The sequence below is a fragment of the Anabrus simplex genome, chromosome 2 (genome assembly GCF_040414725.1).
Source record: "Anabrus simplex isolate iqAnaSimp1 chromosome 2, ASM4041472v1, whole genome shotgun sequence".
Lineage (NCBI taxonomy): Eukaryota > Metazoa > Arthropoda > Insecta > Orthoptera > Tettigoniidae > Anabrus > Anabrus simplex.
In genome coordinates, this window is record NC_090266.1 from 589899187 (window position 1) to 589918503 (window position 19317).

At 39.1% G+C, this 19317-nt stretch overlaps 1 protein-coding gene across 3 annotated transcripts in view; it reads left to right on the plus strand.

Annotated features, from left to right (window-relative positions):
• The window catches only part of Sin1 (SAPK-interacting protein 1), a 214920-nt gene that overhangs the window by 181863 nt on the left and 13740 nt on the right, over window positions 1-19317 (plus strand). The gene's annotated exons all lie outside the window — the stretch shown is intronic.

Sequence of the window (19317 nt, forward strand, 5' to 3'; positions counted from 1 at the left end):
AAAGAAAGCAAAAACACCAGAGAGGAGTTCAAGAAACAGGTGACAAGTATTAATAATAAAGCTGAGACCCAATAGGAGGAAATAAGGGAATTTAAGGAACAGCTACAAAACAATATCGATACAGTTAAGTGTATGATAGAAGACAACACTAGAGAACACAGGGAAAAGTTTGCGATTGTAGAAGGCATGAAAGTGGAAATTAGGGTTGAAAGAAAAACAGAATACTTTATTGAATGAAATTTTTTTTTTTTTTTTTTTTTTTTGCTAGTTGTTTTACGTCGCACCGACACAGATAGGTCTTACGGCGACGATGGGACAGGAAAGGGCTAGGAGTGGGAAGGAAGCGGCCGTGGCCTTAATTAAGGTACAGCCCCAGCATTTGCCTGGTGTGAAAATGGGAAACCACGGAAAACCATTTTCAGGGCTGCCGACAGTGGGGTTCGAACCTACTATCTCCCGAATACTGGATACTGGCCGCACTTAAGCGACTGCAGCTATCGAGCTCGGTTTGAATGAAATTGAAAGGAGAAAGGTCTAGATAACCGCATAGCTTTAGCAGAAACACGCATAAGGCGAAAAGTAAGGGAAAGACAAGCTAAGATTAAGAGGCAAAGTCATGGAGAGATTTACAGTAAGGAAATAGAATTACCGAAGTTCAATGGGAAACAAACAAATCCACTAGAATTTCTTAAGATAGTAGAAAAACGATTTGGGAAATGGATTGAGGAGGGGTTTATGGACAGGGAAGAGGCAATTGACATCATTGATCATGCTTTTGTGGGAGAGATGCATTCCTGGTTTTCAGTATATAAAAACAACATGAAAAGTCTGAAGGAATTTAAGATGAAGTTCACAGACAAATATTGGAACGAACATGTTCAATTGCAAGTGATAAATATCAGTATGGTTCTGTATTGAAGATACTATACTTGTAATTTATTATTAACCACTTATTCAATACATTAAATTTTTATACGATTAGGAATCGATCATTGTCACCTTAAGAATGTGGGACATGTTTCGCCTTTCATAGAAAGCATCATGAGTCACTGTACCTCCTCAAGATTCTCATATCACCTGACTGCTTTTCCTAACATCGCAAAAAATGTAATATATTAAAAACTCAAATTTAGGCAACTGCTACTAAACCCCATTCCAAGTTCCCTTGACACAACAATTATCAAAAAGCTAACGGCTGTTATTGTTGTCGTTCACAATGCATCTTTCTTTTCAATTGTGCGTACTTTAAGTTTGCAGACAATTTAAGACACTCCAGTCAAGTTTTACACCAAAATTAAATCACCAAATACCTGCTGCAAACTGAAATTCTCGAACCTAAGACTTCAACCAGATAGTTTTTCCAATTATCACAACTTTACTTCTGAATAAGATCTCATTTATCATTCTCTCATTCTTATGACTTTACTTCTGAATAAGGTTTCATTTAACATTCTCTCAAGTTACTGGAATATTTTCTCTAACATTCCAAATAATGTAATATTTAAATTTTCAAACCAGACCACTGCTACCAAGCACTGTATATGTACCTTTGTCACAGCTAGCAGTCAACAGCCAGCAGCTGATATTGTTGTTACACATTAATACTGATTATTGTATTCTTGTTCCTTAGACTGCTGCTATTGTAAATATGTTAATATTAAACTTAGTAATTATATTTCCTAGCATTCCAAATAATGTAATATTTAAATTTTTCAAATCAGACCACTGCTACTACCTGTAAGCATGTATATGTACCGCTGTCACAACTAGTAACATTGTAGTATTGTTATACACATTAATACCCAATATTGTATTCTTTTTCCTATTACGCCAAGTTAAATCACCCATTACTTATTGCAAGCCATAATTCTCTAACATAAGACTTCAACCTGATAGTTTTTCCAATATTACATCTTTACTTCTGAGTAGTCTCATTTAACATTCTCTCAGATTGCTGGTATATTTTCCTAACATTTAAAATAATGTAATATTTAAATTTTCAAATCAGACTACTGCTACTAAGCACTGTATATGTTCCTTACACAACTAGTAATCAGCAGCCAATGGCTGCTATTGTTGTTATACACATTAATACCAAGTATTGTATTCTTTTCCTTAGTCTGCTCCTATTGTAAAACTGTTAATATTAGATCTTAGTAAATATACTTTAATTTTAAATCAGGTGCCTGATTTAATCTTGAGGAGGTACAGTCACTGATGATGCCTTCTATGAAAGGCGAAACATGTGTCACATTCTTAAGGTGACAATGATCAATTCCTAATTGTATAAAAATTTTAATGTATTGAATAGGTGGTTAATAATAAATTACAAACATGTTCAATGCCGTGAAAGAGAAAGGGTAGTATTTGGGAAGTTCAGACATAATGAAGGTGTCTCTATGACTGAGTATTTCTTGGCACATGTGATGATTTGCCAGAATTTAGATGGAATCACAGCTGAATGAGATGTAGTCAGATTACTGTTATGACATTTTTGACAGGGTACGCAAAGCAGCGTACATGCAAAGTATTAAAACTACCCAGGAAATGGAGCAATTATTAGGGAGTTTTGACACATTAGGTAACATTGGGCAGAGAACAGGAAACCCACAATTTTGTTGCTCATAGTGAGCCAAGGGACAATAGGAGACAGCAAAACTATGAGAGTCGTAGTCATTTTTAACCACAGAATAATGGTAGGGGTGGAGCACCTGAAAATAGAACAGGAAATACCCAGCGAGATAGAGGACAAGTTACTAATTAGCCAAGTGTAGGTACGCGAGCGCAACCTATAAACTAAATGCAGGCTGTAATGAAGGGTCAGAATTCCAGCTTTATGTGCAACTAGTTAGAAACTGTGTTCTGAAACTATTGCCATTTGACCTAGATGTTAAGAAAGATATTATGTATGAAGCAGATCATAATTATTTAGATTTGGGTGATGAAGTTGTTAACCCTGTCGTTAAATTAGAAGTATGGGGGGGCGTATATTAATGCTTTAATTGATACAGGAAGTCAGAAATCATGCATTAGCTTAGAATGGTATGATTCTTTAGTTAAACAGGGTATTAAGATGGAAGAGATGCCTGTTAAGTCAACATACATTATTACAGCTGTTGGTAAAATGTCGAAACAAATCTACAAGCAAGTTGCGGTGCCGATTAGTATAGAGGGTTTTATTTCAGTACAGGTATGTTTGGTTATTCCTCACCTGGTATTTGATCTTATCCATGGATGTGACTGGCTGACCTTAAAATCGGCCCAGTTAGATTAAAAAGAAGCAATGGTAAATCTGAAGTGGGATGATAAGTATATCAAACTCGAGCTGTAAAGTGGAATTTGGAGGAAAACGAATGTTTATGCCATGTGGAGTGTTATTGAGGTTTCTAGATTTGAGGAGGAACCCAGAGAGGGGTTTAATTTATGCCAATTGTGGTTGAGAGAGGATCAGAAGGATGCTTTCTTTGAAGCTGCAATTAACAGTAAATTATAGGAAGTCCACAGGGACGAATTGTTGGGAGTGTTATGTGAACACGCTGAGACTTTTTCTGAGAAACCTGGCAGGACACATGTCTATGAACATTCTTTTTCACAGCTGGATGACAGTCCTTTCAGCAGACCACGGTATGGTATACCACACAAATATGCCAAGGCAGTTGACGATGAGATTCAAGCGATGTTAGCCGATGGGGTGATAGAAGTGTCAGATAGCCCGTATTTAAATCCTTTAATTGTTTTGCCTAAGAGTGATGGAAGTGTCAGTCTCTGTATCGATGCTAGAGAGATGAATAAACATATTTGTGCTGACCGGTTAAAATCAGAGACAGTTGAAGAGTTAATTCAAGGTTTTCAGGTTAAAAAAAGTTTTTCATCTGTTGATTTAAGAAGTAGCTTTTGGCAAGTCCCTTTGAGAGTAGAAGACAGGTAGCATTTAGTCATAAGTATGGTTTGTATCATTTTCAGCGCGTTCCCTACGGGACTAAGATGAGTTCAGTAGCTTTAATTAGACCATTAAATATAGCATTAGGTAATGACACAGGGGATTTCACTACGGTTTATATTGATGATCTGATCATATCTTCTAGGACTTTTGAGGAGCACTTGAATCACTTAGAGAAGGTTTTTGTTAAGTTAGAGCGGCCTTTGAAGCTAGAGAAGTGTGGTTTTGGTAGACAGGAGGTGACTTTTTGGGACACCGTGTATCTGCGATAGGGGTTACGCCTGAAGAGTGCAAGGATTGAGAAGATATTGAATACCAGTACACCTAGAAATATCAAGGAATTAAGGTCGTATTTTGGGGTTTGCAATGTTTTCAGACGCTTTGTACTAAGATTTGCAAACTTACTTGAGCCGTTTAGAGATCTGTTAAAAGCCAGCAGTAAGTGGAGATGGACAGAATGTCATCAGAAAGCTTTCATTGGTTTGAAAGAAGGTTTCAGGCAAGTGGTTGTTCTTAAGTACTCCATGGCAAATAAGAAGTATGTGTTGCAGACGCATCTCACTATGATCTGGCTGGATTATTGTATCAAGAGGATGACAACGGAGGCTTAGGAATTGTGTCTAACGTCTAAAGGTTTAAGTGCACCGGAGAAACGGTATTCTATTACCAAGCTTGAATTCCTAGCTATTGTGTACTCTTTAAGTAAATTTAGGATGTACATCGTAGGTGTAAAATTTGAGATTAGGACTGATCATCATGCTCTTTCGTTTATACCTACATGTAAGCTATCATCCAATAGGGTTAGTAGGTGGATATTGGCCTTACAGGAGTACGATTTTTCTGCCATGTATATAAAAGGAAAAGACAATGTCCTTGCTGATCTGTTGTCTAGAGATCAGAAATTGTGTGATGAAGGAAGTCTTCTGAAAATACAGGAAGGCATTTTAATTTGTGTGTGCCTTAGTAAGGACAATAAGCCTGCTTTAAATATTTTATTCAACCTGTTGCTGGAACAGTCTGTAGACGAAGAATGTGGGGAACCTCTGTCTGTACTTTAGGGAGATGAGCAGTTTACTGTGACTCACAGTGGATACATTTTAAAGTTGTTAGATGTGTTTCTAGCTAGAAAATTTAGTGAACATAAGTGCGCTATTTGCGTACCCAAATCGTTTCGAGTGGAGTTAATTTTGTTCATCCACAAGGAGTTAGGGTATTATAGTGCTAATAAAGTTCTGTATGAGATCCAACAGAATTTTATCTGGGACAAGATGGGAAGAGAAATCAGAAAGGTTCTTGCCACTTGTGATCTATGTCAGCGAAGCAAAATTCCAAAACGTTATTTAGAGGGACCTCGTCAGGCAGTAATTGCAGAAAAGCCTGGCGACTTCATGTGTGTCAACCTCTTCGGACCTGTAGATAAAGGTTAGTGCGGTTTACAATATATTTTTGTTTTGATAGAGGTTTTTTCGAAATTGGTCAGATTATACCCTATGGTGAAAGCAACAGGAAGATCCTATAGTCGTGTAATCCAACAGAAGTATGTCCCTGAATTGGGTACTCCTCAGAGAATATTGTCATCCATAAGAAATCCTCAGAGTAACATGTGTGGGTGATGAAAGAACTTTTGTGTATATTCAGATCACTAGTGCACGAGAAGCATTCCGCTTGGGTAGCACAGGTATCCCTTATTGAGACATGGATCAATGCTGTACAGCACGAGAGCACCAGATTGACACCATTGCAAGTTTATTTTGGTAGGAAACCACAAAATGAATTGTTGAGAGTATTAGGGATCACCGAAGAGCCACAGCGTGATGCTGAATTTTATATAAGATTGGCCAGAGAAAATCTAGTAAAATCTGGCAACCTTCGAAAGAAGCAGCAAACGCGTAAGGTACTGGATGAATTTGAGGAAGGTGACCTTGTTCTTTTAAGAGTTCCTATGCTGTCCAACAGTGAAGATAAAGTCACGAAAAAGTTTTTCCTTTTTTTATCAAGGACCTTATCGTATACATAAGGAACTAGGACCTTTTGCTTATAAATTAGCTGATGGAGATAGCATTCTGCTTGGGTCATACAACATTAGAAGTCTGTGTAAGTATATTACAGGTCAGGTGGATTTTCCATAGACACGTGATGTGGGTCAGTAGGCTAGGCTACTCTTATCTCTTACATAATGTACCTGTCATGAAGAGGAGTGACCGCTCTCTGGAAGGTGGATTTTCTGACATTTGTTTTGCTGTCAAGACGATGTGTGTGTATACGATAGACGTGAGTTCATTAACCAATGTTACGTCTGTTTTCCTTATGTAATACCATGTATGATGTCACCTAGAATTTGATTTGCTATAACAAGGATTACTAATATTGGAGATTAACATTTTTAGATTCCCTGTGGACAATATGAAGTCATCCTAAAGACTTGCAATAATTTTACCCTAGGCTAAAACCACTTGAATACGTTAGCGTGTGTGAAGTGGTAGTTGTACAACAAGAACTCATAAACACTTGATAGAGTGAAAGCGCAGGATGATTATCCAATACAGTATATTTTGTGTTATTTCTGCACAGGTGAAAATTGAATTGTCAAGTGTTTCAATCCTTGCATTCAGGAAATCAGCAAGATATGATGAACATTTGGAAAAGTTAGATATCAAAAGCTTGCTAAGTAAAATATTGTGTGTGTGTCGTTTTTTAGGAAATTTTGAAGTGTTAAATATTATCTGTTGTAATTAATTTGTATATGGAATCATCAAGATGACAAACACTCAGTCGTAGAAGAGACCTAGAAGTAATTTTACCGGGCGAGTTGGCCGTGCGCGTAGAGGCGTGCGGCTGTGAGCTTGCATCCGGGAGATAGTAGGTTCGAATTCCACTATCGGCAGCCCTGAAGATGGTTTTCAGTGGTTTCCCATTCTCACACCAGGCAAATGCTGGGGCTGTACCTTAATTAAGGCCACGGCCACTTCCTTCCAACTCCTAGGCCTTTCCTATCCCATCGTCGCTATAAGACCTATCTGTGTCGGTGCGATGTAAAGCCCCTAGCAAAAAAGGAAGTAATTTTGTAACATATTGATTCATGTGTATAATGTTGTACAATGAGGGAATTTTGAGTTGCTTTACACACAAGTGTAGGCATAAGAGAAATGTAAGTGGCAGAGTGTAGGTGTGAGTGAAAATGGTTTTCTGTGGTTTCCCATTTTCACACCAGGAAAATGCTGGAGCTGTACCTTAATTAAGGCCACGGCCGCTTCCTTCCCACTCCTGGTCCTTCCTGTCCATCGTCGCCATAAGACCTATCTGTGTCGGTACGATGTAAAGCAACTAGCAAAAAAAAAGTAGGTGTGAGTCCTCAACTGAAGTGCCACTCATTTCGAGCTCAGAGGCGTGAATGTAATGTTTTCAACATCACAGCAAGTACATGAAATTATCAAACTGTGGAATTAATTGGAAAGATGTATATATTTCATTTGTGGTAGGTCATTCTAAATTATTATGCTTTTATATAGGGTTTTTTAGTTATCCATTTCACATTATCATCTCATTTCTTTATATCATGGCAATAATGAGTTCTGTACAAGATAATTCTTTAGTAAGGTATTACAACATTACCCATATTAATAGTGTGCAGTAAGTTTCCGGTAGCCTGACCTCAGCCATGCTAATTTTAACCCTTTTCCAGGAAAAGGACTTCATCTAGATTGCAAGACTGCTAAGCCCCCTCCACTAACCCAATAAAGGAATCTCAACCTCAAAATCATATCAATCTAAATAAAATAATCAGTGACCCTACAGAAAACGAAAATAATTTCTCTTTTCACTCTGTCAGTTTAAATGATGTAAAGCGTATTTTGAATTCAGTTAAGTCACAAGCTAAAGGAGCAGATAACATTCCAATAGGCTTTATATAAAACGTTATTGGCGCGGTCCTACCAATTATTACCCACACTGTAAACCACTGTCTCATCACAGGGACGTTTCCAACTGCATGGAAGAATGCTCTAGTAACCCCAATATTAAAGCATACTGGTACCACAGCAAATGCGCCATCTGATTACCGGCCTATTTAGATTCTTCCCCTCTCTCGAACGTTCTTGAACGAGTTATACACGAGCAGCTAGTAGAATTCTTAACCAGACATTCTCTTTTTGACCCATTGCAGTTTGGCTTCAGAAAGGGACACAGTACTACGACTGCACTTCTTCGGGTAACAGATCACATAAGACTAGCAATGGACAAACGGCAGGTGACGATACTGACACTCCTTGACTTTAGTAGTGTGTTCGACACGGTAAATATAGACATACTATTATCCAAGCTATGCTCTCTGCATATCGGCCCGATAGCCCTTAATTTTTTAAAGTCGTACCTTACAAATCGTCGCCAGTGCGTAGTGGTAAACAATCAAAGATTCCAATGGGCTGAAAAACCATCCGGTGTCCCTCAAGGGTCTGTTCTAGGGCCCTTATTGTTCGTGTTGCATATTAATGACATATCTTCCACACTTCAGTATTGCAACTACCACTTATATGCTGATGATATGCAGATATACAAACACACTACTACAAACAATTTACATGAAACAGTTCAGCATATTAATTCTGATATTGAAAGGCTTACCGCCTATGCTAAAAACAACCACTTGCTCCTAAATCCTCGTGAAACACAAAGTATTATCATAGGAAACTCTAAATTATTACATGTAATAAGCAATATCAATCCTCCTCCAATCATAATCAATGACATTGCTGTAGCGTACCTTAAAAATGTAACTAATCTTGGAATCTCCGTTAATGAGAATCTGACCTGGAATGAACACGTAACAAATGTATGTAGAAAGGTTCATGCAGCTCTATATCCCCTGAAACGTCACAAGAATTCTTTTCCTCAAAAACTTAAATTAAAATTAATCCAAGCACTACTATTCCCAATTTTAGACTACTGTGATGCGGTACTAGTCAATCTAAATGCTGAACAAGCTTTGATACTTCAGCGAGCACAAAACTCATGCATACGATATGCCTTCCATGACGCTCATGTTACACCATATTTCAAAACATTGGAATGGCTACGCATAAATGAACGAATGAATTTTCACCTAATGACACTTGTTTACCAAGTGTTCTCGACGAACACTCCTACTTACTTCTCTTCTAATTTTCGTTTCCTTTCCTCATTCCATGAAATTAGTACCCATTCTGGTTCCTTACTTGAAATTCCACCAAGTCGAACGAATTCCTACAATCATTCCTTTTTAGTTACCGCATCGAGACTCTGGAATACACTACCAATGGACATTCGGCACCTTACTTCCTCTCATAAATTCAAATCTGCCTGCAGAAGGTTTTTCCTGGTAACATAAAACTGAGTTGTGTGAGTCATTGTGTGTATGTTGTGTGAATGGGTTTTCTTCATTTATTATTATTATTATTATTATTATTATTATTATTATTGTCACATTAATTGCCGTACTGATATGTAGGCCTAACTTATCGGTAGTCTTAGAATTATCTGTCTGTAGTATTATTTCTTTTTAGAATTTCTATGTCTTACTTTTATGTTTACATTTTTAAATTCTGTTTATAGTAGTTAAGTGTAAGAGAGGGCCGCGAGCCCTAACTTCGCCACAAATGTAAGTCAGGAATAAATAAATAAAAAAATAAAAAATAAGTATTCTGAAGAGACGGTTAACTTGTTAACTCCTACTTTTCGAAGTTCGCTACATGCCGCTTTGATTGCCCGTGAAATTTCAACCTATGTGAATGAATATTGTGAAACAAGATGATGGATATACAGCGATGGATTGGAGAAGGGATAGAACATGAGATCTTACTGGATCATGTGAAATGAGAGATTGATTTGGAGCCTATGTACAACAACGAAAAAAACTCGAGGAGGTCTTAATAAATGAATAGCTTAGCATCTTTACTTGGGAGAAAGTCTTAACTGCTGAACATCTTCGCATTGAGAGCATCTTGACATTGGAGCGTCTTTACATCGGAGGAGGTCTCAACGTCTGAAGGTCTTAACGTAGTTCACTTTGCATCTGAGTAGAGCACTACTCAAAGTTACTCTCAATGAGACCTGGTTATCTCAATGACGAGAGAAAAATTCAGCGAGAGGCCAGTTTTGACTTGTCTAGAACAGGAGATATCTTTGTCATGTATTTCGTTATGCTAAAATTCTGTAATAAGGAAGAATACAAGTGTATTCTCTCCATGAACGTAATCCAGGGTGGTTTTGATATTGAAATTAGGGCCCATTACCACATTATGTAATGAGTACTATAGGAATTATTAGTCAGGAAAGCTGTTGTCCGTAATCGGGAGATAGTGGGTTCGAATCCCACTGTCTGGCAGCCCTGAAGATGGTTTTCCGTGGTTTCCCATTTTCACACCAGACAAACGCTGGGGCTGTACCTTAATTGAGGCCACGGCCGCTTCCTTCCCATTCCTAGACCTTTCCTATCCCATCGTCGCCATAAGACCTATCTGGGTCGGTGCAACGTGAAGCAAATAGCAGAGAAATCTGTTGTCCAATTAGTGGGCAATGTACGAATCAGAAATAGGTCTGGTACCTACTACGAGAGATGACCACTGCAGAACAGGAGGCTCATCAAACAGCGTCTACATCATCAAACGTGTCCGGATACTGGAATCTACAAATAGTGAGCTAATAGAATAAATCACTGCAAGTCTCTGCGTAACAGTTCATTTTCTTAAATTTTATTTCATTTAGTTTGTCTTTTGTTTCCATAAGTTCTGCTTTCGTAAACACGCCGTCACGTTTATCATTCTAATAATTAGCTATTTTAATTGGTACTTTCATAAATTCTTATTAATGATCCTTAAATTTCAAGTTAGTGTGTACTTAATGGTTACTGTTCTGTCACCCCACCTCTGGGAGTATTTAGTGTCTCATTACCTATTGTTATTATTAATTATCTACTATCGTCTTTAAGCCATAAGTTTGAAAGCAGGCGCCCGTGGGATATTGCTTACAGAGAGGGAAATGAGTGAGTATTTATTTATATTAAAATTTAAGGTGACCCGGCACGTCACATATTGTCGCACATATGTGGGCAAGAGGGGGTACGACACAATGTCTACTGATTGTTTCTTGTAACACATTTAATGCTTCACAGTTTGCTTTACGTCGCCCCGACACAAATAGGTTTTATGGCGACGATGGCATAGGAAATGCCTAGGAGTGGGAAGGAAGCTACCATGGCCTTAGCCTCTCAGCGTGGGTAGACTTTCACTACCTGGCTACCCTGTGCTGCGGGAGGAGTAGAGCACCAAGCATGCTATGAGTTCAGGCTTTTAGTTAATCGGGCGTAAATGACAAGCATTTCAATTAATTTTACCAAAATGTTCAGTTTGTTATTAGTGCATAAACACAAAAATATCGTAATTTACTGGAATTACCTAAGGTCAGTGAAGTAGAGGAATCTTCTAATGCGTTCATATCGAACAAGAGATATTGCTGACCGGGCGAGTTGGCCGTGCGCGTAGAGACGTGCGGCTGTGAGCTTGCATCCGGGAGATAGTAGGTTCGAATCCCACTATCGGCAGCCCTGAAAATGGTTTTCCGTGGTTTCCCATTTTCACACCAGGCGAATGCTGGGGCTGTACCTTAATTAAGGCCACGGCCGCTTCCTTCCAACTCCTAGGCCTTTCCTATCCCATCGTCGCCATAAGACCTATCTGTGTCGGTGCGACGTAAAGCCCCTAGCAAAAAAAAAAAAAAGATATTGCTGAACCAAATATAAGAGTAGCTAGTACCCATTTTCTTGAGAAATAAGATCTCAATGCAGGTTTCTGACTATGCTCATTAACATACACAGTGCAGAAACTATATACATTTCCTCCACAGTAACCGGTACACATTCATTTACCCGCGATCAGAGCGGAAATAACATAACCTGTGACCGCATGTGATGTTTAGCATGAATATCCGCCTATTCTACTATCATCTTTACGAAATCGACAGTAGAAAACAACTGAAAAATGTTCACACAGGATATAAGCAGTTCTTTGCAGCATTCTGAGACACATAATCTGCCGTAATCTGCCTCTAATTATCCATGTCTTCTCACACAAACCCACCATCAATAACATTATGGAAGATATTGTCCCGTGTATCAAAAGCAACTTCAATGTCACGATCCCTACTTTCACTCTCAAATTCGATATCCTAGTCCTTGTTTATCTAAACTAACCTTTCTGTATCTGTACCATCATTCGGTAAAATATCGTTAATTTTCAAATTCGCGATCAAACGTTTAGCTGCCATGATGTCAACAACAGAACTTGTTGGATTTTCAGATGCGATATTGTCCCCGTTTTTACCATCAGGGTAATTTGCCCCAGACTAATCAGCCGATCCCTGGCGTGCTCAGTCCGAAATATGATAAAAATAATGCCCTAAAATGCATACACCCTGGATCTTGATGGGGAACATATAACCAAATACAGACACGGTGAGGTCGATTAAAACTACAAATAAAGCAAGGCGAAGCATGACGTCAGTTTTGGAGGAAAATCTGTTTATTAAAATAAACATGATAAATGTTTAAGAAATAGCAAAAGTATCAAATAATCCAGATTTACATGACTCAGATTGTTGTTTTCCTTTTCAGCTGGATAAGGTCCATCTTGAGAATCAGAATATTTTACAAATTCACAAGTATGCCGACACACATACTTACCATATCAAATCAAAATTTTAAGTTTTTTATTTTATTAATTTTAACACACGGGCTTGCGTGCGCGCACCACGCTCCTGGCTTTACTTGTTTTAAACACTTTTAACTGTAGATGAGTACGTTCCCCATTTCTGCACACTTGACATTGCAGTGGGGTCCCTAACCTAAAGAAAGACGTGATCTAATGCGCAAAAGGGGGGGGGGGACAGAACTAACCTAACTGTACAATATATAACACGCTGAGTGGTAAAACATCCTACGCACAAAATATATACATCTCGAGTCATGAACAAACTCATGAACACAGCAAACAATGTGGATTGGAACCACACAAAATCAAAATCATATAAATGGCAATATATACATTCAAAGAAACAAAACATGATGTCATATTTTCCAGAGCTCACTAAGAAAAGCATGCGGCATTCACGCAACTCGCATCCGCTCAAAGCCTCAACGAAAATAAAAGGAAACATAATTAGACGTTAAGCAATACTTCCTATTCAACCCAGGTTCCTGATACAAAATCAATAAAAAAAGTGACAGAGTAGCTTTACATTTCAACACCTATTTCAATGTTGTAACCTGGAAGAGATGACATGACACAAAATATTCCTCCGCGATTATATCGTAAAAGAAAATCCGAAACAAACGTCGCGATATAAAACTCTCGTCAACTACAACAACCGTAGAGACATGGACAGAAACAATAAAATCACGAAGTATAGGCCGCTCAAATAAAACTCTCCTCGGTAGACAAACGTATCACCCTCGCCAACACACGGCAGAATGACTCAAAGTGGAGATTAACGTTTCCCAAAAAATGCAGCAAACATCAAAACCACAGGGTCCAACCCTTTACACACGCTGCTCAACAGTCTACCCGAGGCAAGTCACATAATCAAGAAAATGCAGGTCTTTCAAATGAGGAACGCGTCCACTTACTCAAAATCACTCAAAATAACATCTCGTCCTAAAGTTGCCTAAAAACCGAAGAAATATGGAGGACGTCGTCTAACATTCGCTCGCATGAAAAGAAACAAGACCGCGCTGGTCACAAATCAAAGCACACGCGCTCGAAGTAAATATGAATAATAAAGTGGCCAACTCTGTGATCAATATGGTAAACTGAAACTAAGAAATTGCCACATTGACAATCGGTCATGTCTCAACATCGGAAAGTTACTGAAATATCTCAATTCTACATCGCGAGAAACTCATATGGATAATAATAATAATAATAATAATAATAATAATACATTTTACAGAAATTTTATTCTAGTAATCGGAACTCGTGAATCAATTACTAATTTACAACCTAGATATACAAAATAGTCGTGAAGATGACGCTAACAACTTCGTGGATCCACACTCCACCATCTTACACACTCTCATTCACACATCATGCAATAAATCCCAGAAAACGTGACGGCATGTTTCCGTACACTTTGAGCTCCCATTAATAATACTTTAATCTAGTCCTTCCTGACTTTAATTTGCGTCCTTATTTACAATTAAAATTAAGCCCCGAGACGTACACTGCGTCTCAACATCAAAGCAAACAAATCTAAATATTATATCAGGCTAAAATAAGAAACTGACTCGTAAAGAAATGACGCTAACCACTCAGCTAAATAAATCAGAATAAAATGTAAGAAATCAAGCTGTGACCTCATGCAAACTGTCCACATTTATGTTACAATTTGTATTTACATTAACAAGTTACTTTAAATGGGACGTAGTCCTTCCAAACAAAGCTACATCTACAGAAATTAACTATCAAACTAACCTATCCCCTTTTGCAACATTAAACACGTTCACACTCACATAATTACATTAACCCTAGAACTGCCAAACGTCGCGCATGCGACTCAATAGTGTGTCACTAGAATGCCAACGTCGCACGCGCGACGCATAGTACATGCATTCACTTAACCAGTCATAACACCATTTATCGTTCACTTACGCTATTTTAATAAGTAAGACATTGAAGAGGAAGCTTCAAGTCTTTCATCACACATTCCTTACTAGCCGAAAATGACTCAGTCAGGGTCAGGGTAGGTATAAATTCAGCTACTCTTTCCTCATTCCCCTGTCGTCTCAGTCGCTATGTAACTTCGCGCTCGCTTATTCTTCGTTATCTTTCAACAGACTGAGTTTATTCTTTAATTGTTTCGTTTGAAGTGTAAACATTCATCATGGATGATGAGTTACGTGATTCAAGTGATATTCACAAAGTTCTTGAACATGATTGGGATCCTTCGTCTTCCAGCGATATATTTTCTTTGGCTGATGGTTCTTCTGAGAGCGGAGAAGAATATATTCCAGAATCTGAAGTTGAAAGTGATTCCGATGAAGAGAGCAGTGCAGGCCTGCCGACGTTTCATTGGATGATACTGTTTCCGTAACACCAAAGTGGTACAAGGTTTATCCACCCGAACCGGAGTTCGATGTCTCCGGGAAGTTCCGTGTAAGGGTTCCTGGCATTTGTATCTGTCCGCCCCGAAACAGTCCACCTATTATGGATTTATACTTTACGGATTTGATTTGGAAGCTCTTGGTAAAAGAAGTAATGACTATGCGGCGAAAGAAAACCTAAGACATTCTTGAGAAATGTAGGCCTTTTCTCGTATGCGAACCTGGTTTGATGTAACTGTCTCCGAAATGAGAAAGTAAATTGCCATTCTAACAAATATGGGGTGCACCGTGAATGCTGTTATAAATTGCAGCATTTCTGGAGGCCTATGTGGCACGGCAGGAATGACTCCCAGTAGTGCTCGGCGGCTGACGGAACTGTGTGCAGCTCGGAAATTTTAATTCTTTTCGATTTTAATTTGTTTTTACTTTTGAGAACTTAATATTTTTAAAAACTAGAAGAAATTTCGCGTGTTTTGTATATAGTGATTTTTTAAAATGAGTGGTTATTTATTACTAATGGTGAACTTGAAAATATGAAAAAAAACGTTCTTTAGTTTTCCAAATATTTGATCGCCTGATACGCACCAGATATGCAAGTAAATGATCTAATACTTATATAAGCATCTTAAATAAAGCTTTATGAGTAATATGGTGTGCTGCATGCCAAACTTTTCTGCACTAAATGTGCTTAAATTTGTTAAAAACAAATGTGTAATACATGCGAAAATGGCCTGGCATTTAGGGAAAAGCACTCGGCACTTCTAGGGTTAAAACTCTGTACTCATCTGTTTGTTGACTTATGGTTGCTCGTCTTCAGGAGACAGCCAACCCCATCTTGTTTTTAGCCGGTCATATCGATGATGATGCTGCTGCCTTCAGAAAAGACTTGGATCAGTCCTTTTGTCTCCATCGAGGGCTTCTGGATGTCGTTTAAAACATCCCCTCGTTCACGATGTAGAAACTAGGTCAAGATCAACCGGCCGGTTACTAGAATCCTACAGCCGGGTAAATTCCACTGACCGTGAAACCAGTTCCCATTCGGTCGCGGAACCGCTTCTCTTATCTACACCCGTACCTACGTCAAATATTTCCCATTTATAGAAGGCCTGGACTGGAAATTTTACGCCCTCGGAAAACTATTACACAGGCAGGCTACTATGCGTTTTGAAATGATTAAATTGAACTGTTCTCACCCTTTGGTAATCGTAAGTTAAATGCTATTCTCCCAGTATTAGAAAACATGAGTATATCAAATGCAGACTGAGCATCTTCCAACAAAATCTTACGAGTCCCCACACGATCACTCGCGTAAATAAAAAAAAAAGACTTCTTCTTACGATGTTACCTGCACAGAATCTCGCCGAATAATGGGGTAACTAACTGACGCGGTCATCGTTTTTATTAACTCGTCCTCGAAGACGCCGTCATATCCTCGATTGGGGCCATCTTTTCCCTAGACCAATGCCTAGCCATATCGACGGTGGCTCTATCGTTTCATTAGCTTTGTTCGTAGTAGCCTACGTATCGCGTACCTGACGCTTACTTCAAACATTTCTCATAAGTGACCCTAGCCTCTCGCCCGGGCATCCGAAATGTTGTCCGTTGGAATTATATTGTTCCCTTGTTCGGCTTTGTGTGCGTCATGTCGAAATTCCACCTTCCAAACTTAGCTGGAGAGCAAACAAATCCGAGCTCCAAGCTCCCTGCCGAAATTGCGACATGTGCTGCTGAATGTAGATGTTTCCTGCCAGTTACTAGTACTTAATAAAAATGGAATATTCACTGTACATTCGAATAAATGACTGATTAATTAAATGAGCACTTCAATAAGGGCTCAGTATATCATATGTAATCGATAAAAACATGGTAGGGCCTAAATATACACATCAAATGAAAGATCGATGCTTTGTCTATAGTAGTACCGGTATCTCATTACATTTTGTAACAGATCAAGGACTATTCGGTAGATAGAAGCACAAAGCAGAGCTGCTACGCGCGTGCAATGTACATAACTCCGCGACAGACGGCATTGGGGAGTCTGCGTGCAGTGTACGGCACTCCACGCTGAGTGGTTAATTAAGGTACAGCCCCAGCATTTGCCTGGTGTGAAAATGGGAAACCACGGAAAACAATCTTCAGTGGTGTTCGAACCCACTATCTCCCGGATGCAAGCTCACAGCTGCGCGACCTTAACCGCATGGCCAACTCGCCTGGGCATTTAATGCTTGTGTCTGTTGCTGTTGAGTTTGAGTTGGGTCATCATCCATTAACTCCTTCAGTTGCTAGTCTACCAGAGCACACAATGTCTTTCACATTGAAACTATGTCTCACATGTTCTAATTGATGAAGCATGTTCACCATATGTCTCTGCCAGCAAACGATGACTTTCCACAGCGTTTTTCTTTTGATTAAATAAGAAAAGCCGTGCGTGCTGCGAATTTTCTTTTTCAAACACAAACGTAGACATGATCACCGAACGATATAACACATACGCTAGTGTTTGGCAGGCTCATCTTGCGTGTGTTGCTATGTTAATGTCAGACTAACAAACTGACGTATATGTCAAATTCATATGCTGTGTAGTGTTAGCTGGTGCCATCTTTTAGTGAAACCGGAAGAGTCTTATGCATACACCTAGTACTTGACTACTTAAAAATATTGGAAAAGGGTCATGATTGGCTAAGGAGGAGAAGGTGAAATAGGAGACCTGAAAACAATTATTAACTACGAACTTAAAAAAATTATGTAAACTGTGTCAGTTTGTCATACCGTACATAAGGTTCAACAAAAAAAGGCTTTGACCGAGCTCGATAGCTGCAGTCGCTTAAGTGCGGCCAGTATCCAGTATTCGGGAGATAGTGGGTTCGAACCCCACTGTCGGCAGCCCTGAAGATGGTTTTGCGTGGTTTCCCATTTTCACACCAGGCAAATGCTAGGGCTGTACCTTAATTAAGGCCACGGCCGATTCCTTCCCGCTCCTAGCCCTTTCCTGTCCCATCGTCGCCATAAGACCTATCTGTGTCGGTGCGACGTAAAGCCAATAGCAAAAAAAAAGCTTTGTATACAATTGTACACCATGATCAATAACAAATGAGGGTAAAATGTATCTTCTTATTGCACTATGTTCCTGAAAAACTCATTAGCAGATCTCAAAATGGATGGGAGTCATAGTATTTGTTTTTTGTAGAAAAACATGACAGCTATGTGTGGAACCTTTCATAATTGAATGATTATGAAGTTGATAGTTTGCAGTTGTGGCCTCAAAATGAAAGTATCCCAAGATTAATTTGCTAGTCTTGGAGCAGTCATTATTACTTCGCTGGATGTAATGCCGTATTAGCAGTGGGGAGAAGGCATCTGTTCATTCATGACTTTTGCTGGTAGTGGCTAATTTCTTTATGGAGCATTTGAGGAGGTGGCTATTGCTTCAGCGCCCGTCAAACCTGTGATTTTGTGGAGGTATGTTGATGATACATTTGTGGTATGGACAGAAGGTCCTGAGAAACTTCAACTATTTCAAAACCACCTAAATTAGCAACATCCTTCAATTAAATTCACTATGCAGATGTCCGGTTCCATGGCTAAATAGCTAGTTTTCTGGCCTTGGGTCTAGAGGGTCCCGGGTTCGATTCTTGGCCAGGTCGGGGATTTTAACTTTAATTGGTTAATTCCAGTGGCTTGGGGGCTGCGTGTGTGTGGCATATTCAACATTAGAAATCATCCTAGGTAGGCCCCTTATCTTCACAGACATGCAGGTCCCCTAATAGGCCATCTACGAGAAAAAGACACTCACCAGGCCTCCCCGGGGGCCATACGCCATTATTTATTTACTATGGAGATTGAGTCGGATGGATGCCTTCCTTTCTTGGATGTTTTAGTAAGAATGAAACCGGACAGCTCCTTTGGACATACCGTCTATTGTAAGCCTACCCACACAAATCACTATTATCATGCAGATTCTCACCACCATCCAGCACAAAAACAGGGCACTCTCATGACACTCACCAATAGGGCGATAGGAATTTGTGAGCCATCAATTATCCAGGAGGAGATGGACACACTCAAAGTCACATTCAAGGGTAATGGTTACAGTGATGCACAGATTGATAGAGCCCTTCATCCCAGAGGGACAACCAAGCAAAGTTCTCAGAAAGGAGAAGTAAAGGGAACTGCCTACCTGCCTTACATTCACAATACCACAGATCAAATTGCCAAGTTCCTCCGCAAGCACTATATAACATCCGTGTTTGGC